Consider the following 26,423-nt stretch of genomic DNA (forward strand, 5'->3'; position numbering starts at 1 on the left):
TCGCACAGCAAGGCTAAAATGTGCCGAAGCACCATCATGCATGTACTCTATTGTTTTGCTTATAGCGCACAAATTAAACGTTTCCGGACACTTGTTGATAAGGACGTTGTTTCTTTGTTTGGTATGTGGAACTCGTGCTCAAAGTTTGTCCTCATCTTTCTGTTACACCCTGTATGGGCAGCTTTGTTATACTGGTCTTTATATTTGGATTGAAAGTGTAAGTTAGGCCTGTTTAATGCACCCCGCTGTCACCCAACTTGCTGTAGAGCTGCGATGTATAATTTTCTCAGGCCTTTCCCGCCGAAGGCTTTAATCATAAAACGGACCGTTCCTTAGCAAGGGCAGGTTCTCAGCAGTTTTATGGGTTAGCGCGCAATCAAGGCTTCGGTGCTGGTTACTGAGGCAAGAAGAACTGAATGTGGTTCGTGAGTTGACTTGTGAAATCACGATTATTTTATTAGGCCTTGTGCATTTTACGATTTGTACAACTGTGAATAATGGTTATGCTGCAGTTGCTTCTAAGATGTTTTTAAGAAATCAAACCATAGCAACAAGAAAGAGCCAGGATAGCTCAGTCGGTATAGAGACGGCCTACTAGGTGGACGGCATTGTTCGATTCCTGGGAGGAACAAGTTTCTTCTGTTCCCCACAGCGTCCAGACCGGCTGTGGGGCCTATATACTTTCCTGTTCAGAGGGCTCTCGGGGCTGAAGCTGACACCTCACCTCCATCTAGTTCCAAGGTCATAGCATGTTGGAGCTATGCATCCACTTCCCCATACGTCTTCAAAGTATAGTGCTTATTTAATTAGGCACAGAGAAAGCTTTACCGTTTACCTCACTGTACAAACACAAATGTTCATACAGATAAGAACATAGTCTTCGGAGATGTGAAGCCATATATTCCGACATTTCGGTGGAATGTATTGTCTCCATCGTCAGGGTGGAATAGAATGCTTAGAATAGTCTGCCCATGGAGGATAGGTGTGTGAGAATTGAGTTTCTCACAGCGGTGAATTTATTCTAGTAGAATCCTTACACCATGATCAAGTCGAGGAGGATGAGGTGGGCAGGGCGTGTAGCACGAATGGGGGAGAAAAGGCATGCATATAGGATATTGGTGGGAAAGTCAGAAGGAAAGAGACCAATGGGAAGACGAAGGCGTAGGTGGGTGGACAATATTAAAATAGACCTTAGAGAGATAGGATGGAATGGGATGGATTGGATTGATCTGGCTCAGGATAGGGGCTAGTGGAGGGCTCTTGTGAACACGGTAATGAACGTTCTGGTTCCATAAAATGCTGGAAAATTCTTGAGTAGCTGGAGATTTGGCTTCTCCTCAAGAAGGGCTCAGCTCCATAAGTAAGTAAGTAAGTAACCACTTACTGGTTGTTTTCCCGCTTCCTCTGTTCACCATTCCGCGCATTGAGCCCACGATACTGACAGCTTGTAAATAAAGCACCAAGAATATCTTGGAATAACTAGTGGCCTGCGTTCATTACAGACAATACAGACTGAACAGAAATGACGCTTCAAATGACTCCTCTTGCCGCAGGAACGTGTTTACTGATCTGTTGCCTAGCAACGATAGGAAGATACACAAAGTGACCCACAGACTCTCCTTAGTATGCACACAGACCGCACAGAAAATGACGCGTCCGACAATTCTTCTACTGTTGCGTGTATTCCTTGCCGTGGCAACATGTATACCGGGCCGTTGCCTAGCGACGATAGAAGGGGATAAAGACACAGACTGATGAGAGGTTTTCATGAAGCACGCCGTTGAGATTGGCTCAGGTGACATGACGATACCAAGTTTCATTAAGTTTGGTTCAGGCATTTAATTGTTGACAGTGGGCAATACACATGCAGACACGCAGAGAAAAGTGATCTCACAAGTCTAGTATTATTTGCTCATAATACGGAATGTAGGATAATAAGGATAATAGCTTCCGGCATAATACGTTTTACAGCCCCGTTGCTTTGCTACTTCTTTCTTGCTCGTTTTGTGCATAGCATATTTTTCAACCTGAATACGGAAGCAGTGCATTCCTCCGAAACCTTAGTGAACTTCTCCCAGATCCCTCTATGTCTCGTCTCAGAAGATGGAACTCTTCTTAATTACAACAAACCCTCGCTAAACCTTAATAATGAATGGGAGGTCATCCGGGTTAGCGAAGGAAAAAGTAGCCCTAAAAGACATGAAAATTAGAACATAAAATAAAAGAAAAATATAATGACATAAGCAGGTAAAGTTGTCCCTGCGCAGAACTAATTAAGCGCTATGCCAAGGAGGCGTATGGGGGAATGGATGCATAGACCCACATTTTCTTGACCTCGGCACTAGTTGTAAGTTTCCAGCTTCACGCCCCGGCCGCTATACCCCGGGGGAAACGGCTCCCGATACCCACTGTATAAGAGTTTGGGTGAACCCCAGAGCAGGTCTGAAAGACGTGGAGACGGAAAAATTCCTGACCATACAGGGACTCGAACTCCGACCCCTCGGTCGTGTAGCCTGTAGCCAGTCGCTATACCGACTGAGCTATCCCGGCTCCTATGATATAAGTAGTGTTGATGAAAATAAATAAAAATATATAACTGTAGAGTGGTAGAGTGTTTATTTAAAAATTATAAAACGACAGTATATGTACTGTTCATTAGAAGACTCAGAAACTGTACTTTTTTTAACCTAATAATTGCAGGTCTGAGGAAACTGCTAAGTTCTTTTTTTCTGAACAGGCAAGTCCCTCAACTGCCTTCCTAAAATATGTACTCAGCTGTGAACATCACTGTTCATATTTCGATCCGGATTATCCGACATCCAGGATAACTGCAATAGGATAAGTGAGGGTTACTGTAGTTTATTCAGCGCCTTTTCGGTCTACTGTTCGATCCTACCCGAAGCATTCACTCTGTAAGTAGACAGCAGACCTTAGCATCGTCACCTTATTTTATCGTGTGTAACAATGCGTGACTCTTGCAACTGACAAAGAATGTTGGTGTCTGTACTATATCAATCACCTATCAAACTATAGCTACACGTTTAGGAAAACATAACATGAATAATAGAACACGTAATAGCCCCCGGTCCAAGTTAATCAATCGACACATGACAGCATACTTGTGCATAGGATCGAAACTAAACATATGTTAGGTCCTTTGGATTCAGTAGGCGCAAGCAGTAAGCAAGAATTATGTACAATTAGACGGAACTATAGCACATGTCAGTAAGTACTTACCAACGTACTGACTGCCAGTCAACACATGAGCACACGCACGATAAATTTCGTCTTTAGCACCGGAGTGAGAAATCGCTTTAATATAACTAAATGCAGATTATATTGGATTTTAGGTTGTGACAGCGATGCATATGAAGAATAGGCGTATTTTCTTCTGAGATATGACGCCGTGTAGTCTGGTAGAAGTTAACAGACCTTTCGAAAGGATTAAAGCTATTCCTGTTACAGGCAATGGAGGCCCATAGGGTTGTGAGACGTCGTGGTTCCCACAGTCGGCTCACAGATGGAGGTGAAGTTGTTAGCCTTACACGTCGGTCGTCCTTTACCCCCAGGAAAATTCCTGGTACTTATTTCTGCTACAGACTAAGTCGACCCCAGAACCGTAGTGCAGATGGAAGGATTCGATCAATTGAAAAAATCTAATGACCTCATCAGCTATCGAACCCGCGACCTTCCGGCTTATAGAATAGTGCCTCAGTCAACTACGCTACCTCGTGCCTCTTTCGAAGGGATTACTGCCTCTATAATCAGGGCCGAAGACTGTAGGCGTATCAACAAAATGAGACAGAAGACTACGATCAGATGTATCGAAAAGGATTCGAAGATGTGACCCTGTCGTTACGGGGTTCGGCATACTGTGCGGTGAAACGACGGAAAACAGAGGTCAATGAAATAATTGGTTTATTGATTCCTCCTTTCACATTTGTGTCAAGTGGTCATTTTATCTGAGACTGTTTATAAAAGAAACTTTCAAACCGAAATTATTCAGACATCACCCAACCTGCTTACCCTCAAGTACATTATTAATGATGCTCTAACCATGATTCCTTATCGTCCTGTGTCTCTTATCCATGATTATTGGAATTTTATTTCATACAAGTCGCTCGGGACTTAGTGCGGCTGGAAGGATTAGGTCAATTGAAAAATTCAGTGACCTCAACGGGATACGATCCCGCGATCTTTCGGCTTGTAACATAGTGCCTCAACCAACTACGTTACCGCGTTTCACCTCCAGTGCTAATTAACCTGTCAAAAGTATCTCTCCAAAGCGGTCCATAATGAACCAGAAGCTCTGGCTCGAGAATTGAGCGTCCAAGCTTACGTTGTGACGCAGTATACTTAATGTGAAGTTTATTGAACTACATGGCAGTGTTTAAATTTTTTGACATTAACAGAGTGGGATGATATGACGTTTTATTTGTTATTGAAGCAACTTGTGATGTGCATTTCAATATTACTTACTGCCAGGAGTACGCCCAAGTCATTAGGCTTCTGAAAGTAAAGTAATGGAAACATCTGTGCGGACAATTAATACAGGTATCTATCACCTGATCTATCTGTAGCACTACTTCCTACATAGAATTTTAAATAAAGGGATCCGGAATGATATACATAGTCTGTCGTCTGCCTGAGACACGCTAGCAGTTCTTTATTGCGGAGAAGTCAATGAGAAACAAGGAATTCCTAACAACAACATAGTCCTAATGCAGTTGAATAATTGCACAGTAGGGCGAAACATGAAAGTGAAATTAGGAACAAAAAGGGAAAACAGCTCCTGTCTTACGCTAAGCACAACGCCGTGGATACATGGGCGGGAGGTAGTACTCTTCTTCGAACTAGAAGGTGAATTGCGAGTTTCACGCTTCCACACCTTTATCCCATTGGAAATCTAGGTCTAAGTCAAAGTTATGTTACGACCGACGGCCAGTCGGCCAGTCTATCTTGGTGTCAATCACCCATCTGGAGCACAAGATCCCACTTATGTTATGTCAAACAATTGCGGGTTTGTTGATGTGCGGCGCCCTCTCTGACGAGAGCACCGGCCTGCCGTTGACATATGCTGCTGGGCCTCGTCATTCTCATGGTCGAGACCCACGGGACTCATGACAAAATTTTACTGTCTCAGATTCGAGACGCCCCCAACCTGGAGGGCCTGGTCCCCAGACACAAGGTGGCCCATTTATCCCTCCAGGCACTGCGTTCCCTTTTCGTCGCCTCTTACGACTCGCAGGGCTACGGTGGAGGTATTCGAACCAGCCTCCACGCGGGGATAACCACACATGTCATCGGATAAGATCACCGGCGTGAATTATGTAGGTCTCTGGGTGGGCCCTAGAGCTGGTCTGGATTCTGGGAGAAGCGGAAAATACACGTATATTCACCCATCAGGAGTCAAACACCTGTTTCCCGATTTGGGCCCCGTTCAGCCTCTTCGTCTCCTTCATTCTTCCTGTATTTCCTTGTTTGCTTTTCCTTCTCTTCCTTCTTCCTCTCCTCTTCTTCCCTCAACTTCCCTTCCTTTAATTTTCTTCTTCCTGTTCTTCATTTCCTGTCCCTCTTTCTTCATCCTCTTTTTTCATGTTCCTCCTTCATTCTTCTATTTCTTCTTATATATTACCCTCTCTTCCTTGTTCCTCTTTTTACTTTCCTTCAATTGTTTTCTTTCTTCTCGTCTTTATCCCTCATTCTCTTTTTTTCTACTTCGTCTACTTACCTTCTATTTCTCATTTCTCTTCTCTTTTTGTTCACCCTTCGTTTTCTCCTTTTCCCCAATCATTCTTCTACTTCGTCGTCTGATTTACATTCTCTACTTCCTGCCTCTCCTCTTCTTTTAGCCTACTTCACTTATTTTGGAACAGTAAAAAAGGCTTATGATATCATCTTGCTCTCTGTGTTTGTCTGTATGTTTATCCCCACAACTCTTGAGGCTGAATCACTCTTATCATGGCACCTGAGCCCATCTCGACGGCGCACTTCATAAATCCCTCCCATCAGGTCTGTGTGTGTCTGCATGTGTATCCCCTCCTATCGTTGCTAGGCAGCGGCTGGGAATGTGTTTGCCGATCCGTTTCCTAGTAACGAATACACGCAATAGTAGAAAAATTGTTGGACGTGTAATTTTCTATGCGGTTCGTGTCCTATCAAATTAGAGTATGTGGGTCTGTCTGTCTATCCACTTATCGTTACTAGGCAACGGTTCGGTAAACAAGTTCCCTCGGCAGGGAAGAATTGTTAGAGGCGTCGTTTTCTATGCGGCTTGTGTCGTCACAAATGAGAGTGGGCGGTTAGTTCTTCCTATAACTTAATTTCCCTTCTTCGTCTCCTCATACATATTCTTCCTTTTCTCATTTTTTTCAATTCTTGACCTGCGCATTCACGGATGAACTGCATATCCCTTTATAGCCATAAAATGCGATATCTCCTGCATATTAAGTTTCTGCAGTAGAAACCCCGCCCGTCCCGAGTAAAGTATTCCGAAAGTCTGCATAAGCTTCCAGAACGGTCAGAGCTTGTGTTATTAGAGACGAACGTTGGGAAACAGAAGTGGTTGGTCAGAAGGCTGTTATGAAAGTGGCTGCAGGATAGATGCTGCCGATGACCCTAGTGTTTACAGGATTTATTGACCATTGTGTTTACGCGTTGGGCGCGCCCCCACAGGCATAGTGGGTGTAATTACTATCATGAAGCAGGCAACTGCAGCGCAATACATGAATTGATTCCAAGCTTAATGCATGCCTTCCTCTACTTTAATAATAAAGTCTTGAAATGAATCGTATATCGGGTACGTAGCACCGAGTTTATAATATAAGGCGAGGAATCCATATTCGCAACTGATTAATCAGACTGAAGTTCTTACGTAGAGATTCTTAGCAGAGAATTTGAGAAGATGAAAAGACGCATTCCGATATGGATCTATATAATTTCATGGAACGAAATTCTAAACGCTTAAAAGTTGTGGCTGTTCCTCTGAAGCCAATCGTATTCACCCATAAAACTAACTCCATGCATCTAATTACTTTTTGAGAACCTGATACTTGCTTAGCTACTCAAATTACCAGAATTATATAGAATCCAAAATTTCATTACTGTGTTCACAAAAACCCTCCACTGGTTTCTGTCATGAGCCAGTTAAATCCAGTCCATGTCCTCCCATCCTATCTGAGAGACCCATTTCAATATTATCCTCTTATCTTTGCTGAAGTCCACTCAATTGTCTTTCTCCTTCAGGTTTTCCTACCCAAACGTTTTATGATTTCCTCACCCACGCATGTTACATATCCTGCCCATGTAATCCTTCTTGATTTCGTCCTAACAATATTTGTTGTAAGGTAAAAAAGGAAAGTAAAATTATCCCTGTGACATGCCCCTGTGGAGGCCCATAGGGTTGTGAGACGTCGAGGCTCCCATCACTTTCTAGACAATCGGCTCACAGATGGCGTTGAGGTTGTCAGTCTTCCGCAAGGGCCGCCCTTTACCCCCAGGAAGATTCCTGGTACTCATTTCTGTTAGAGACTGAGTCGACCGCAGGGCCATAGTGCGGCTAGAAGGAATGGGTCAATCCAAAAATCCAGTGAACTCATTGAGAATCGAACCCGCGGTCGTCCGGCTTGTAGCATAGTGCCTCAGCCAACTACTCTACCGCTTGGTCCCGACTTCGAATGAATTTGAAAGAGTATGGAAGGCATCGGTCATGGCCTATTTTAAGATACTGTCCGGAATCCGCCTGTTGGGGCTGACGCGAAGTATAAAACGCCTGAGTCAGGATATTCGGTGTATAGACCGAGATTTGAACCGTGTCCCTCCGGATTGTAAGTAGAAGCACTAATACCTGAGCTACCTTGCGCAGATCTAGCGAAATATACACGTGAAGGAAGAAGAAGAAGAAGAAGAAGAAGAAGAAGAAGAAGAAGAAGAAGAAGAAGAAGAAGAAGAAGAAATGAAGGCAGAAGAAGGAGACAGTGTTTTAATTAACGTTTCTTTTGTGTCCACGGATCTGAGGTCAAGAAGTCGTTTCCATTAGGATGGAATTTTCGGCCGCGGAAGAGGGACGCGTTCTAGGAGGGCAGGACTACGAACCGAGTCATGTGACCAGGAATCGCTTATTAGTTCGCGAAGAATAACAAAAACTTTTCCCAACGCAAGACAAACCAAGCCGCATTTAAGTCTGGTACTTCTGTAATAGAGACAGCTACACATTTCAGTCATAAACAATTCTGGCTGTGAACGCACTAATAATTCGGAGCCCCCAGGCTTCTTACGTAATGTAATCCTTAATTTAAAGTTAATATAGACCCTGGTATAAACCTGTGCTAGGTATAGTCACGTAAAAACAAAGACGCAACAAAATGTTTTACGCTTCCATAAGCAAGCAGACAGATTGTCCAATCTGATAGCGTAATGCATTTTTACTGTGCAGTTTTGCGAGAAAATGAGGTTTCTAATTCATCTACTGAAATATTCATGAGTTTTGAATCAAGATAAAAGGTTTAAACACTGGAATTAAACAGACTATCCTTTTTTTTTTGTTCTCTTAGACGGACGTTGTGTAAAAAAATTAAGGCGAAAAAAATGTCCAAATCATACAGTACATATGTTTTCGGATAATACGGCGTCATTATCGCCAAGTCATTATTATCGCATTCCCCATGTTAAGTCTGGCAGGCTTGTCTCTAGATGGAATTCATTCTGTCATCTGTTTGCTTTCCAGCTCGGAGCCACATTGTTAAAAACGACCAACGAAATATAGCTTCATGCAGAAGAGTCGAGTTTTAGAGGCTAAATGTCGCTCAACGATTCAATAAATTCTGACGATCATAGTGACCGCGTGTTCTAAAACATGAACCGTCTTCGCTCGCTCGAACGCTGGCATCGTTGGTTCGAATCCCACTCGAGGAATGGATGTCTGTATCTGTTTATTCTGTGTCTGTGTTGTTCTGTGTGTAGGTAGCGGCCCTGCGACGGGCTCATCCCCCGTCCAAGGAGTCATATCGACTGTGTATAGGATTAAGAAACTGGTAAATCCGTCAAGGTCCGCAAGAAATATAGAGCCATAGACAGATAGTCAATAAATTCGAAACATTTCTCGGTACACACAGGTTCATTACTCTTGTCAGAACCATGTTACTGGTACCTATCTTCAACCAGATGAATTCCACCTTCTCATGACTAGTTTTCATTTTAATATTATCCTTCCATCTTCGCGTAGTCCTCCCAAAATATCTCTTCCTTCCAGGTTTTCCAACTAAAGCTCTGTATTGATTATACCTATCTTCCTTATGTCTGACTTCAGTCATAAATATCTTATTTCTTATTAATTGTTTATTCACTTATTTTGCGACACTATAACTATATGTAGCACTATTTTGATTGGTGTGGTATACGTATTGTCACTTGTCTGATTGACTATGGACGGGGTTTGGATTGGTGACTGTATTTGCCTCTTATACATCTCGTGACTACATTTTATAAATCTCCATCACACACAGAGTGGTGTCCACAATCACATTTTCACTAGCCGTTGCTCGGTAGCAGCTTCTAACGCCGGAAGTCCCCCTTACTCTGGGTTCACGAGCTGTTCTCATGCATCAGCTATCAATTTCTAACAGCAACGGCTCGCAATGATTGGACCTTAGCAGTTCCCTAACTGACAAACCAACTACTTCATTTCACATCAGTTCACTCACCTGAACTCAACTCGGCACCGACCGCACAGAAAACCCCGTTCCTCCATTTCTATTCAACTGCTGCTTATTAGGAATATGTTGCCTAGCAGCGGGTATAGTTTATAGACTCGTTACGTAGCGAACGGGTTTACGTGCTGCAGTATTATTGATGCCAGAAATGTTATGACCAGTAAAATAAAAGAGTGTTAAATCACCGCATATCGTGTACGTAACCTGTTAAATAATCACCTCTCGATAAAATATCCAAAGAAGAAATTAAAGAGACGAGGGCTATAAATGTTAGTTACGTTTAGGGAGGAAGTGCCTGTGTCTGGTTCAAGGTACTCCCTTTATTCGCTTGAGAGTGGTGAGAACATCTACGAGTATTTTTAGACGCCATAATAGGGCTTTCGAAACATCTACTTCCAAAATGTGAGTCTGACGCCCAAAACCATTATTTTTTTTTTTATTTTCATAAAATTAGCAATCAGAATTACATTTGATTCTATAAGCTAATTAGCTGTAATATTCTTCGTGACGTGGAGAGGGCTTATCCAGAGATAAGTCCTCGTTAACCCTCTCTCAGGTCGACTGGCCAATCCCTTTTTAGTCTTCGCCCATTGTGAGGTCCCAGTAACGGTTGCATTAGTACGTTCTCATGCCCTTCTGTTTTGTTGAGGTATCTTGTGCTCGTCCCTATTATGACTTCCTTTACTAGCGGCACTTTCAGGTCCTCATGGAGTGTTATATTGGAAACATACCGTGGGGTGTTAGTAATCATACGTAGTATCGTTGACTGACATCTTTGGATTATGGAAATATTGGTTTTGCTAGCACATCCCCATAAAACCATTAAATGGAGCAAGAAAATGTTTAGTTTCGAAATCAGAGTAGGTTAAGGAAGTTCATGTATTCATAAAAACAAGCTTTCATCTTGTACATCTCGCAACCCCTTCCCTCCTTCACATTTCTATTGTTACCTTCTGACTTGTTTTGAAAATATTTTCTTGGCCTGTCTTCTTTGGTCCATTCTAATCACATTCTTCGCTCAGTCCAGATTCCTTCTTTTCGCGTCCTCAACGTGACCAGGGGACCTTTCAGTTGGTTATGAAATGCAGTCCTGGATTTACAGATGGAGGGCCTCCGGAGTAATAAAATGCCAAATCCTCTATCAGTAAAAAGGTAAAGGTACCCCTGTAACAGGCCGTGGAGGCCCGTAGTGCTTCGAGACGTCGAGGTTACCACATTTTCTAGACAATAGACTCACAGATGGCGGTGAGATAGTTAGTCTTACTCACCGGTTGCCCTTTACCCCCATGAAGATTCCTGGTACTCATTTCTGTTAGAGGCTGAATCGACCCCAGGGCCATAGTGCAGCTGGAAGGATTAGGTCAATTGTAAATTTCAGTTACCTCATCAGGAATTGAATCCGCGATCTTCCGGCTTGTAACATAGTGCCTCAACCAACTACGCTACCCCATGAACCCAACCTAAGTCATGATGGCAGAAAATATTGCAGACATAGCGCTTACCAACTTCCCTTACATGGAACATGCTTCACAGATTGTGGAGTAATTATTTGTCTCTTCTGAATAACGAAAATGTCAAGTGCGTTGAAGATTAGCAACAAGATTAACTTATGACACTTATTTTCGCCTTCTTTTTCGTTACAGTGATTAAATATGTCAACTGACATTTCGTATTTAGGACCTACTTGCCACTTGCTTTCCGCTGGTTTCTTGGTTGACTTATTCTTCTACCCTGAAGAAGGAGGCGAAATGTTTGTCCGAAACTTCAGTTGAGTTTGGAATGATTACACTGCATTGTATTCCGGAAGACAGGAACTAACTAACTAACCAACACCATGGAGCTGAGCCCTTCTTGAGAAGCAGCTAATTGAGCAGCTACTCAAGAACTTCCCAACATTTTGTAGAGCCCGAAGGTTCATTATCGTGTTCACAAAAGCCCTCCAGTGGTCCCTGGCCTGAGTCAGATCAATCCAGTCCATACCATCTCATCCTATCTCTCTAACATCCGTTTTAATATTCTCCACCCACCTAAGTCTTGCTCTTCCTAGTGATCTCTTTCTTTCTAGCTTTCCCACCAATATCCTGTACGCATTCCTCTTCTCTCCCATTCATGCTACATGCCGTGCCCATATCATCCTCCTTGACTTAATAATTTTAATTATACACGTACTTGGAAAAGAGTACAAGTTATGGAGCTCCTCATTATGCAGTTTTCTCCAACCTCCTGTCACTTCATCCCTCTTCGGTCCAAATATTCTCCTGAGCACCCTGTTCTCAAACATCCTCGGTATATATTCCCCCTTAATGTTAGAGACCAAATTTCACACCCATACAGAACCACAGGCAAAATTATAATTTTGTATATTCTGATTTTTATGTTTTTAGACAGCAGACGAGAAGGCAAGGTGTTCTGAACTGAATGGTGGCAAGCATTGCCCGAGTTCAGTCTCCTCTTAATTTCCTCCTCAATCAGAAGATAGAAGTCTTCACAACTTTTCGTAATTTTAGAGAAGCGGATGTCTCTGTTATGCGTAGACCCCGGGGTAAGAGCCCCGGTCGCTCCCTTCCCTCATTCCGGCCCTGCTGAAGTGTGTGAGATAGGCATAAGGAAAGATAAAGGATTCTGAACTAAAAATACGGCGTTCGGTTGTACACTTTCCGCGGGTGTAGGTGTCTGAGGGTCAGTATGCTATCAATAGTGTGTAACACAATGAAATCCCGACGCAGCCTCGAGCCCTGTTCCAAGGTGAACACCCTGGATGGAACAGAATGCACCAACATGAGACATGCCACGGCAGTGTCACGCGAACTCAAACTGCATGGTACTGACCCACCATACTGATGACGTCACTCTCCATGGCATGCGTGTGAGGGAATGCGTCTCTTGCATAACAGCGTTCTTCGCCTGGTCAAGACGCCCGAGGACTGCGTCACTCTCCCAAGACATGTGTTCTAGAAGTACGACGATCGAATCTTGGTTAGATTATCGACTCTTCCTTATCAGAGGCTCTCCTAGCGAATGCTGAGACGGTGTGGGCTGTGAGACCGTGCCTTGTCGTGGAAGTTCACTGACGTTCGGAGGAGCATACTGCCTCTTTCTTCAGTGTAGAAGCTTAAGCCAAGCATTTTTTTTTAATTTCTTAAGGTGGAGTGAGACTGAGTCCACTTGGTACGTCGGCCACTAATTGTACGAGCCCCGGCTGTTAGGTGATTATGAATGTGAGGCATTCGGTGGAATGGAAATTGGCAGCGGAAACCGAATTACTCGGAGAAAAACTGCTCCAATGCCACTTTGCTCACCACAAATCCCACATTACCTGAACTGGGCTCGAACCCGGGCCGCCACTGACCCCTATATGGAACCAGGTCAATCCAATCTGTGCCCTCTCATACAATTTATAGAAGAACCATTTTAATACTGACTTCCCATGTGCCCCTGGGTCTTCTAAATGGTTTTCTTCCTTCTGGTTTTCGTATCGAATTTCTCTAAGCATCCAGGTCATCCCTTGTGCCTTCTACATGTCCACGCCCGTCTAATACACTTTAATATCTTTCTAAAAATATTTTGTGAGGAGCACAAATTATGAAGCTCCTCTTTATAATTTTTTCACCAGCCTCCTGTTACTTTTCCATTGCAAATAATGTCCTCATTCACCCTCAGTCTGTTCCTCCCACAACTTGAGTGACCGAGTTCCACACCCACTTAGAGCAACAGACAACAGTATAGTGTTCTGTACAGTGTGTCCCAAAATAACGTTACCAAATTTGTATACATTCATCCTTCACTTACTAGCGCCATAGAGAGATTCTGTGTTTTTCGACCTGTAAACTGACAGCTTCAGCGTAGACCAGAAACTAACCTCATGCATCTGTACCTAGCAAGCTGAACAGTTTTGCTGTACATAATATTTACGTCCAGTAGTACGGAACTGATGAGATTGGAAGGACATGTAGCACGAATGGGAGAGAAGAGGAATGCATATAGGATATTGGTTGGAAAGCCAGAAGGAAAGAGACCACTGGGAAGACCAAGACGAAGGTGGGTGGACAATATTAAAATGGATCTTAGAGAAAAAGGATGGGATGATATACATTGGATTGATCTGGCTGAGGATAGGGATCAGTGGACGGCTCTTGTGAACGCGGTAATGAACGTTCGGGTTCCATAAAATGCTGCGAAGTTCTTGAGTAGCTGTAGAATTGTCGGCTTCTCAAGAAGGGCTCAGCTCCTTGAGTGAGTGAGTACAGAACTATGTTTATGGACATATCTCCAGGGGCGGAACAATAAAATATATTAAATTTCATGACACAATAAGTCGCGTAAATTTGTGAAGTTGTCTGAAATACGATATTTTCTTGGCACTGAAATGCTGGATTTTAATTTTCTGGGTTATGACACCGTTCAGCCTGTTATGTGGGTACTAGCTTTCGAATCTTGAGCAGCCCTCGTGTCTCTCTCTCTCTCTCTCTCTGGATCAATGCGACCTAACCATTAAATTATTCACACCCCTGTTTCTCTGATCCTGATACATAGGCCACCGCAGGGCTGCGCCAGAGCTCAAGCGGTTAGTCACCGGCTTCCCACCGCGGCGGCCAGGGTCTGGTCAAGTGGGATTTGTGGTGGACATAGTGGCGCTGGGGAAGGTTTTCTCCGAGTACTTCGGTTTCCCCTGCCAATCTTCATTTCACCAATTGCTCCACAATCACTCTCACCTATCATCTGGAGCTGGTACAATAGGCCAGAAGTGGCCGCAGTACAAGGGACTTAGTCCCACCCCACTAGCAATAGGCTACCGCACGCATCAGCGACTGAAACTGCTTTCCGCATTTGTGCCTATATTTGAACTTAGAGCTGCACAGGTTTTCAGCACAGAATATTAAGAGAATACAATTTGTATTTGGGTCTAACCCTCTACAGCCCAGTACTTGTACCTTCTGCTTTGACGGTGAAGTTCTGCATTTTGTCCACATAGTGTATTGACTTTCCCATGTGACTTTCCCTTGTCACCACGGCATGGCTCGTCCTCAGGTTGCGGATGGAAGGGGCAGCCTCCAGATATGGAGGACAACTGTGAATATATTGAATAAGCAGTAGCGGATAGACTACAAGGGGTGGTCCTCCAACTTGTAGGTTGGGTGTGGGGCTAACAGTTCTTCACCCTTTTTACGAAATGTCACAAAGGGCCTCGGACCCGGGGCTGATTCTTTGGATGAAGAACTGAAGCTGAGGAAAATGGACATTTGTGTATTTAATAGGTTTTGGTTCTGAGAATAAACAACGTTTACTGATTGGTGATGATAATTGATATTCAGGATTTTCTGTCAGGTAGAGAGGAGATAGTAAGACAGCTGTGCGGAAATCCGTTGAGTAAAACTCTGTTAACTTTAATAATAACTTGCGGAATGTACTTACAAAAAATGTGGTAAGGAACAAGGTACTAAAGAAGACACGAGAACCAAGCGAAAGTAAAAGAATGAACATGGGGATAAAGAGAGAGAGAGAGAGAGAAGACAGACAAATAACTAAATTTATTAAAGGTAAAGCTACCCCTGTTACAGGCCGTGGAGGCCTATATTGTTGTGAGACGTCGAGGCTCCCACATTTTCCTAGATAATCGGCTCGCAGATGACGGTGAGGGTATCAGCTTTACGCGGCGGCCTCCCTTTACCCCCAGGATGTGGATTAATACGTTGTGATGAAAGAAAATACAATTTTCTGTCCGGATAAAAACGGGAAATTGGGAACTTACAATTGCAACTAGTCTACAGACATCTCTCGCTGTCTCAACATTTTTTAGATTAAGTTAATGCTGGAGAAGATTAATAGATACATCTGTATATACAAAACTGTATATTTATATTTTCCTCGTCTGCTAACAAATGAGTGATTTAAAAGTGAAGACTGAGTTATGATCAAGTTCTTAATTAGCGGCTGTCTTTTTTTTTATCTTTTTTTTTCCTTGGCACTACAGCCCCAGTGGGCCTAGGCCTACCTCCATGAACTTCTCCATTCACTTCGGTTTTTCTACATCTTACACATTCGGTAGGACTCCTTGGGCGAGTGATCAGCTCGTCGCAAGGCCTCTACCTGTAGACAAACACAGAAAAACGCACCCTAACGTCCATGCCCTGAACGGGATTCGAACCCACGATCTCGGCTTCCAAGCGAGCGAAGACAGTGCATACCTTAGACCGCTCGGCTACCGTGACCAGCCTCTCAGGACCTTAATTGAAGTAATTTCTAAATGGAAGGCAGGAACACAGTAGCTATATGTAAATACGAGTTTGCGAGGAGACAGGCAGCCATGGGGCAATTGTGAGGGCGTCTGATAGGGCCATCAGGCTGGTCTGTACGCTCCACGTGTGGGCAGTGTCAAGCCGTACACCATATGACTGCAGTGTCCTGTTCTGCTTCTGCTTTATGGACACTTCCTACGTATACGCTTTTACCCTACTTTCCTTATTTTGAAATAATAAAAAGAAGCTTATGGAGTCACCCTCCTGTCTCTGTGTGTGTATCCGTGTCTCCTCTTTTGTATCCCCACCCCAACTTTTGATAAGAGGCTTATGAGATCACATTGCTGGATGTCTCCCATATCTTTTTCGTTCGCGATGCGTTCAGTGTCGTATCAAGAGGCCTTATCTTGCTCTCTGTGTGTCTCCCCCCCCCAAAAAAATTTGTTCTTCTCCTGCGCTGCCCATATCATATCAAAGGAAAATATGCGATTAGTTTTCCCCAGTACTTCGATGCTGGTCTTCGCCAACATAGCGATTTTCTGTTCCGAGTCCCATGGGACTCGTGAGCTTATTTTACTGTTATGATTCCCGTGGGACTCGGAACCAAAAGTCACTGTGCTGGCGAGGACCAGCAGCAATATACCAGACCACGCCCAGAACTTTATGTCGCGTGAAGAAATGTCAGGTTTAGTGACACTGTCTGTCGGTTGAATAAAGTTCCTTGATGCTGAGAATGGTCTCCAGCCGCAGAAACTAGTTGTAGGCGTGCTGAATTTCTGGAATTTTACACGAAGTATTTTAGATCCTATAAATTGATTTTAACTTTATTTTTTAGTACGTAAGTTTGTTCGGTTCTTGAATAGGAGGTTGTCCAGAACACTACGAATATTTTAATTTTATTTCTAATAATTCAGTTCATTTTACGAAAAGAATTTTATTTAGGATCCTGTGATTATCTTAATTTTATTCTTAATAATTCATTTCGGTTTTTCAAGATAAGCTTGTCCATGATCCCTTGTATTGTATTCTCAATAATTAAATTCCATTTCTTTTTTTCAAAAGGAAATTGCCCAACATGCTTCATCATTGTTAGAGCCACATTTTAGCAAAGAACATAAGTACCGAAAAGGAACAAAATTCTTTGACTAAACCACAACCATAGGATAATCCGGTGACACGAAGGACATGTAGCAGCTATGAGAAACAAATACGAGTATGCGTGGAATATTAATAGGATAATTTACAGAAAAAATTAATTGTTCGTCTAATAAAAACCATGCGAGTCTGTGGCTTGGAGTCATTGTCTGTAGGCAAGAATAACTGGCGGGGTGCTTTGAACAAGGCAATGAACATTTCGAATTATTTAAAATGAAGACATTTTCATTCGTAACCAAATACCGTAACTCTTAGGATCTTAAGAAGGGCTTTTCACGTTGGAAATAGTTAACTAACCCCAGTAGCGGACTCTCTAAACAAAACAATCTCTTGACTGCTCTGTAGTGTCAGCTAACCAGTCAGTAAGGTCGTTTGTTGAAGGCCTGTTCAAAGATATCTCTTCAGACAGGTAGGAGAGCGAAGCAATTCTTTTTACCACAAAACAGATGCAAACAAACAAAAACAAACTGTGAACAGTGTGAAACAGAATATTGCCCAGACCGATACTGAAGAAAGAATCCAGTCCTTAATGTACTCCTGCGTTCTGGGTATCTAATGAGACAGGGGTTTCACATTAGTCAGGTTACGGGTGAGGACGCTCCCGGTGTTAAGAACATCAACCATTATCTGTAGTCCCCGTAGCAACGGTCGCCTTGACATAAGTCTCTTTTCGATTGAAAGGATATGGGAATGGCTTTTCCACATTTGATAAACACATATAATGGCTTTTTAAGTGATGAGGAATTTAAAATCTATTGACCGTCTGACTGTCCTTAAAAGTAGGAATTCAGGTAGTCCTCCTGGAGGTTTGCGGTTCTCAAGAAATTTATTTTTTTTTTAACTAAATTGCTACTTTCTCTCAGACCGTGAAGAACAGTAATTCATGTGGCTTGTAAATCCCTACATCCGGAATTACTGACAATTGCCTTTTCTAATAAGAATTTAATTTGTGAAATTGCAGGATACTTAATGGAACAGGTCCTTCGAAAGGACGAAACTGCATAATATGATATTGTTGTATTTGAGGTTCTCACAGTGGTGTCTCTGAGATGTGTTGTCGTTTTGTCCGGTAGATGTTCACAGACGTTTCGGGGAAATGTACTGCCTCCGTCTTCAGGGTCCAAATGTAACCCAAACAAGCAGAACGAAGAGCGCATGGAAGCCTTGGTTCATGTCAATGCTAGCTGTTTTCCCCTCTCGCTTATTCCTGCTCCCTAGGTCACTCTACAGGCCTATATCTGAACTATGACTTGCTACGCACGACTCGCTATGATTACTGTTGGTTTCGTGCTGGCTCGATCTCTCTTCATCCCTGAAGTTAGAGGCAGTACTTGATGAACTTTCAAGGGATTGTGTGTCATGTTCATCTATAGCTTATTCTTTGCGGCCTAGAAGAAGAGCCTTAGACCGGTCGAACCCCTATCATATTATTGCAGGATATAAACCCGTTGCGAAGTAATTTCTCTGTAAACAACGGCCGTTGTTAGGTAACGGCCGTAAAGAGTGACACAGAAATGGTGTTCTTTACGCGGTCCGAGCGATATCCAAGTGATACAATAGGAAAACTGTTAAGAGAGGTGTTTTCTAGGCGGTTCGTGCCGAGGCTGTATAACGAGGAGCAGTTGCGATTACGAGAGAGTCTTGAGACCGCAGCTAGAAGAGTAGGAGTTAGTTGTGAGACAGTGGCCGGCCAGTAAGGACGTGAACAAGGAAGCTACTGTGTTGGAAGCCGTGACGAGACGGAAAGGGTGAAGACACAGCCGACTGAGAAGAATAGTGTGTGCTGTAGTGAACTGCAGAGCGTGTGAATTAGCGAGAGCGCTATAGTTACTTGTAGTTACTTTCTGCAAGTGGTCAATAAATCCAATTGCCAGTCCACACCCTGTCTTTAGTCACTCAAATACGTGACAGTATAGATAGTTATCGGACGTTTATCAGTGTTGTCTTTGCAAAGCAGAGGACTTCCGCAGATCAGATCCATCATGTACGGAAACACCCTGCTATAAGAGGTGAAAATTTGAATTAGCATATACTATGTAGTTCCAAAGTATATGAGAATCGTGGAAGTTGATTTAATATAATGGTTCGTATTGCTAAATTCGTTGCTAGACGTAAAGAATCGTACGTTGAAATTTCCGCGTCATATGCCTACTAATTATTTAATTTTATAGAACAGAATATTTCTCTTGAAGATAATATTCCTTCAAAAACCATCATGTATATGTCACCCTACCATTCCAGGATATAAAGCCTGGATACTGGGAGCTTCTAAAGGCGAACGTTCCCCTTCCTCTGTGTTCTCGAACTGTTCTCAGCCTCAGCTACCAGCTTCTCACTTCTCAAAGCTGAAACTTTTAACCTTCTGAACAAATCAAGTCAGAGCCGCAGTTATGTTACGACCGACGGTAAATCGGCTAGTCTGTCTTGATATGAAACCCCATTTTAGGGTCTAGACCAGATTTATGTTGCTGTCAGACAGTTGCGGGTTTGTTGATGTGGGGCGGCCTTTCTGACGAGAGGACGTTTCTGTCGTTTACAACTGCTCTTTTTCCTCAACAGTGCAGTCGTTCTCTGGTCCTTGTCGTCGGGACTCATGACCATATTTTGTTGCCTCACATTCGAGACACCCCAGAACCTGAAGGTCCAGATCCCCGTATTTACCCCCCAGGAACAGGGTGGTCCAGTTATAACCCGAGGCACTGGGTTCACTTTTGGTCGCCTCCTACCACTCGCAAAGCTACGGTGGAGGTGTTCGAACCCGCCTCCACGCGTGGACAGCTTCTCAGTTCTTACAACCGGAACTACATAACCCCGGAACGAACCATGTAAGAAAGGTCTGTTACATTATTGCGTGTTCTCTTGTTGTTGGGGAAACGTGTAGAGAGAACTGTTCCTTAGCAACGGCTGATACACTGTCAACTGTTTACGCAGCTGTGACTTGGCAAAGAGTCTGCATGTCACAATTTTATTTCCATAAATACAGCTAATTTCTTGAGCGGTGGAGCTACCGCTGGCGGCTGGACAGGGATCCACTGAAGAGTTACATAGGGACACAGGTAAACACATTCCACCTAACCTTCATGTGTTGCGTCCTGTTGCGTGTAATGTACATTCAATATCTTTACATTCGTCAATACAATAATCTTATAAAATATACAAATATAAACTATTTACATTAAAAACTTAAAATATTAAAAACAAGACATGTTTCGACACTTATTGGGTCATCATCAGGTGTATTGTTTGTGTTTAGGTGCCGAAATCAATGAGGCTGTGGTACATCATGTATAACTTACAGCGCCAAGGTTACAGTTGCTCGTGTATCCGCCATCTGCAGGGTAAATCGGCGACAGTGGCGGTTTCCGTAGCCCGGAACGCCTGTGTTACGCTTCGCGGCCTATTTGCCCATATGTTCGGAATCCCATCTCTTCAAACCATCTCTCACAGTACATATGTGTCCTAGGGAGCGGGGTCGCCGGACCGACAACTCGTCCTAATGAACTGGCTTCCCGTTCCTCCTGGCTCCCGTGTCTTTATTCATAATGCAATTACCGGCCTTTACTCTGTCCTTAAACCCTTCATGATAATTCGCATAATTTCATACTCGGTTAAGGTAAAATAACAAACTCCGTGGCCTGTAGTCCGCAAGCGAACTCTACCGACAGAGCGACCGCCGCTTGTCGGCGAAGTTAGTGCCAACTTTTGCGGATAGAGGGTGTCACGTGGTCAGCACAACGGATCCTCACGACAGTTAATCTCGGTTTTCTAGACCGGAGTTAAGGTAAAATAAATATCAAATTTTTCCTGGCTTCACTTAAGCACTACGCCATGGAGACGTATGTAGGAGTGGAGGTATAACTCCACGCATCATTATTCTCAGCATTAGGTGGAAATGATAACCACTTTATCTCCGGTCGCTGTACAGAATCGAATCCTGACCCTCAGTCGTCCAACACTCAGCCTAGTTACTATTCGACTGAGCTACCTAGTGTCTCCTTTAATGCAGTATGGTTATGATATGCAGCAGTAATGGAGTGTTATGAATAAGAAGGTTAATCACATGCAACAAAAAAATCGGCGTTTTATCCGTGAACTTGGTCTGCTTAGTTTTGTTCACATTTTCCTAAACTGTTTCTATCGTATCTAATTTAATATTATACCTTACCAGTGTTCATGGTGACACGCGGTAGCGTAGTTGGTTTATTCATTATGCTACAAACCGGGAGGTCGCGGGACGAATCCCGATGATGTCAATGGATTTTTTTCAATTGACCTAATCCTTCCAGCCGCACTATGGCTCTGGGGTCGACTCAGCCTCTAAAAGAAATGAGTACCAGGAAACTTTCTGGGGTAAAGGCTCGCTCTCTTACCCTGAAGATAGAGGCCTTAAGTTCTTATGAGACGTTGCCGATAGTCTGATCCCCCAACGTGGGATCATATCAAGAAATACGGGTTGTCCTCGGAATATGTAACATGAATGGGAAAGAAAAGAAAAACACGTAATTGACACTCAGTGTTTTCTATGAGGTAGGAGCTGAATTCTTAGCCACGTTCGCAGCCCTGCGAAGAGCTATTTCTCCCTCGCCACAATGAAATTTATCTTACTTTTCCCATGACTTTCCCGTATCACCTACTCTTCTACTATATTCTCTACCCCTCAATTTTTCCTCTCGAAGAGCTATTATCCATCTGTATCGATGATTTTATCCGTTGAACAAATTTTCATGATGTTTTATATTGGCGAATTACGAGTATACGAGAAGTTGTCGAACTAGTTTATTTTGCATCTAGATCGGGCATGTGTAACGACTTATTAACACGAAGACCTAAACGCTTTTCTGCATGTATCTCTCCGTTATTCATCGGCGAGGAAAATGTTTGGAACAAAATTTGCAGAGAAAACAAGAACACCCATTTTATGTCTAACATACTTTGCCCTTAAATTTCGAGATAATTATACAGAACGGTAGTCATGAAAATATTCTCGAACTTTCCTATTCACCAGCCATCCGTCGGATTCAGAATGTAATCGTAGTTTGAATAGATAAAACATTAGTTTAGTTCAGTCTACCTTAAAATTAGTTTTATTTTATTCTCTTAATGTAGTGCTTTAAAATATATACTAACCAATATATCGGGGACTATATTTCATTTTTTCCCGTGTGGAGGCGGGTTAGAATGCCACCACCCTCCGAGCCGTAGAGGGCGAAGTAAAGGAACGCGGTGCTTGGGGGTATAACTGGGCCACCCTGTCACTGGGGAACATAAATACAGGGACCTGCTCCTCCAGGTTGGTGAGTTGAATGCAAGGCTGGCGAAATTTGTTGCGATATCCGGATGCAATGTGGCAGGATCTTCGATTCGGGTTGATAGTGGTGTACCTATGATTCGCCCCCAGTAACAATCCTGTTAAGCATATTTTATCCTTCATCTGATTCTGTAAGACGTTGCAAGGACAGAGCCATTCGGGTCATTTTTTCTCGATCCTTCAGTTCTCTGGGCACCCACCGTGCACACACTTTCCGAAACTTCAAATGATAATGCATTATGCTGTATACTAAACCATGGGAACATCCGAGTGCAGTTGCAGTACTGTCTATCTTTATCTTCCTGTCACCTCGAGTCAACTCTTCCACCCGCTGCACAGTTGCTTCTGTCGCACTCTCTACGGGGTGACCTAGTCGGGCATCATCTGCGACTTTCGAACGACCTTGAGATAATTTCTCGACCAAGCTGCGAATCGTTTTACGCGACAAATACTTCCCACCGTAGACAGGAAGGATTTCTTTATGAATATCCTTTGCACTGATCAATTTTTCCCACAAAAATAAACGCGCAACAGAACGCTGCTCTTCAGTAGTACACCCTCAAGCACGGTCGCCATTATGACTACCGAAACCAGCCTCGGAACATGCGCATTCGTATCTGTTACCTAGACTGTCATGAAGATGGACTATGCTGCCACCTAATGACACATATAGAAAAATCATTACTTCCATTACAACTGTTTGACTTCAATTTCTTATTTACTGACTCACACTCGTATGTAAGTCTCTGGCTGAAAATGGGCTGTTTTGCCAGTGATGGTGATATATTATTTTATTTTGTGAAGTAACAGTGGACCCTTAAGTAGTAACGATTGTTTTTAACTAATGCCGAAGTCAAGAATGGCGGAGCTGTACGCCCATTCCCTCGTACTTCTTCATGGCATAGTGCTTAATTGTTTGATTAATGAAGGGACAACTTTAACTTGCCAATTCAGAATACAGCTTTGATCACGCCAATCTGAGTATAAACATCTAACAGTGAATAGTTTCCTCTGGCTGTAACGTTTGTTTACTACAAGGGAAGGGTTCAACAAAGTCCTCTCATTTACAATTCCTTCTATCGAATGCGCCTGTTGTGTGTACATAAAACACTTTTATAGTCCTTTTTAAATATGTAGGATTTGAAGTTCTCACAGTGGTGGTTAGAATTCTTCTATCCTTGTAGTACATTTAAAGGCACTCGACGTTTCGGAGGAACGTACAGATTTCATCTTCAGGATCAAAAAATAAGTGAAACAAGAAATCGACGTGAAGACAGAAGTTTTCTTTAAATATAAGGCAAAAGTAAGATTGTTCCTAGCTCAAGCGGTTAGTCGCTGGCTTCCCACCGCGGCGGCCCGGATTCGATCCCGGATCTGGTCAAGTGGAATTTGTGGTGGAGAAAGTGGCGCTGGGTCAGATTTTCTCCTAGTACTCCGGTTTCCCCTGCCAATCTTCATTCCACCAATTGCTCCACAATCACCCTTACCTATCATCTGGGGCTGGTACAATAGGCCAGAAGTGACCGCAGTACAGGAGACTTAGCCCCACGCCACTAAAAAAGATTTTTCCTAAGCTTAACTAATTAAGCACTACGCCATGAAGGTGTATGGGGGAGTGGATATATAGAACCACATTTTCTTCACCTTGGCAATAGCTGGAGGTGAGTGGTCAGCTTCACGCCTCGGCCGCTTTGCCTCCCGGGAAAGAGCCCCCGGTACCCATTAGAGAGGAGGCTACGGCGGAGGACAGAGGCGGTCTGGACGACGTGGAGAAGTGAAAATTCTTGACCCTACCGAGACTTTAAGTCTGAATCTCCTGTCTTCCAGCCCGTAGCTAGTCGCTATCCCGGCTCATTTTTGTTTAAATATAATTTAGAAGGAAATTCCAAACTGCCAGCTAGGTAAGTACCTATGATTTTCGTGTCTCGAGTTAGCTGAAAAATTTGAAAACAATTTCGTTTAGGAGTTTAGTGCGGATTCATATCGAAGTTACACAACGCAGATATGCGCATGAAGCGAGCCCGGTATCCATGACAGCGACGATGTTTATGAGCTCGCTATTGTGTATTCTCATAATGGGAAAATCATGTTTGTCCCAAAAACTTTCCTCTACGACAGGAAACGAGCAATGACTAACTTCCCACACTGCTGTTACGTATGCATGTATGTGGGCCTCTGAATACTCTTGCAAATAGCAGTAATGACAGGCTTATTTACATTAGCAATTCACTTTTTGTAGCTTATTTCAATATGTGTCATCTTTCACTTACCTCCCATTTTCCCTCATTTTCTCAATGTATTCAAAATGAGCGTATATTTTTGGCTCTTAAGAGTTGAAATCCTTCATACCTCGACCTTATCACTAATATATGAAGCTTGCGTAACACACGTGATGTATTTCAGTGTCTCTCAGTCTGTGGAACGTGGCCCATTGGTGGGACTTGACAACCAGTTTCGTGGGACATATCCCAATGACAGTAAATTAAGGTGGACATAGAGTTATCCCTGCGCTTAACTGATTAAGCGCTACGCCATCAAGATATATGGGGAAGTGGATGTATTTATCCACGTTTTCTTGACCTCGAAAGTAGTTGGAGGTTAGTAGTTAGCTTCAAGCTCCGTCCGCTTTACCCCGGGGACAGAGCCCCCGGTACCAATTGGATAGGAGGCTGGATGGGCCCTAGAGCCAGTCTGGACGACGTGGAATATTCAAAATTATTTATCCTGTCGGGACTCGAAGCCTGACGCCTCCAGCGCGCAGCCCATAGCCAGTCACGATAACGACTGAGCTACCCCGGCTCCTTATAGTGAATTCAGTTATGTATACATTTTCCTGCAGACTAAAGCGATGTTTTGATCACTGCTACACTATAATCTCATTCCTGTAATGAAAATGTGCCGCATTATTTTATGTCGTGTTTCGATTCAAGGTAGGAGCAAGAAGTATTTCTCTTCTCCATAGCGTCAAACCGGCTTTGGGGCCCACTCAGCATCCTGCACAATGGGCGCAACATTGTTGTTTATAACCACTTTGCACGGACATCCCAGAAAACAGCCTCTCTATTGTGGGAATGTGTGTTTACAGCGCCGCTGAACAGCAAAGGAAGTTATTCGATTGTTGCTTGCGTATTCGTTGCCGCGGGTCGTTGCCTAGCAATAAAATCTTTTCAGATTTCACTGTTCCGGGTTCCGGGCATCATAACACAATAATTTTATTGGAGAGAAAGATGTTTCTGATAATATTTGAAGATAAGAATATAATACACATTTTATGGTGAGTATATATTTTTTATATGTTAAATTCTTTTGAGATAATTTTAAAAAAAGGGCATTTGTGCTGTGGCATATGGAAATAGGAAGATTACGCCACAAGTTTATAACGTTATGCCTTCGGACTGAGTATGCGAGAACGCGTTATGCCCGAGTTTTGTCTCTTATTTCAACTGTCATATTAATAGATAAATCTGCAAGTTCTATTGTTCTAAGTTATGAAGAGAACAGTTATAGTTCTGCAGGGGAGATAGTGCTGTCGCTTGGAAAGCTTGAAAGAAATAGCAGATGTTTTCTCACGATAAGGTACTGTCGCATGAAACAGTGTATGCCCTCCCATATGTCCTGATACTAGTAGCATTCGCTTTACACTAAAATTCGGAAGCCTGCAAAGAGATGAAGTAAAAAAAATTGTCTTTTTGAATGTGACGCCGTTTAGTCCGGCAGTGACTCAACATGATCGAAGATGAAGCCAGTCAGGCAACCACACAGAGGCAAACATTAATAACAGCAGCTGACTGTTTCTTGTTGGACTTATTTTTCGACCCTGAAAATGGAGGCATTACGTCACTCCGAAACTTCTATTGGACGGTATCACATCATAGAATAAAGTACTTCTCAGATGAATTATAGTCCTTAAAAGGATAATATATGTACAAAATATAGAGCCGGGATAGCTCAGTCGGTATAGCGACTGGCTGCGGACTGAACGACTAGGGATCGGAATTCAAGTCCCGGTAGGGT

The 26,423-nt window shown here is 43.1% G+C and overlaps 1 protein-coding gene across 2 annotated transcripts in view; it reads left to right on the forward strand.

The window, feature by feature from the left end:
* Positions 1–26,423, forward strand: part of LOC111868864 — a 359,329-nt gene that overhangs the window by 140,014 nt on the left and 192,892 nt on the right. The gene's annotated exons all lie outside the window — the stretch shown is intronic.

The sequence above is a fragment of the Cryptotermes secundus genome, unplaced genomic scaffold, assembly GCF_002891405.2.
Source record: "Cryptotermes secundus unplaced genomic scaffold, Csec_1.0 scaffold523, whole genome shotgun sequence".
NCBI lineage: Eukaryota > Metazoa > Arthropoda > Insecta > Blattodea > Kalotermitidae > Cryptotermes > Cryptotermes secundus.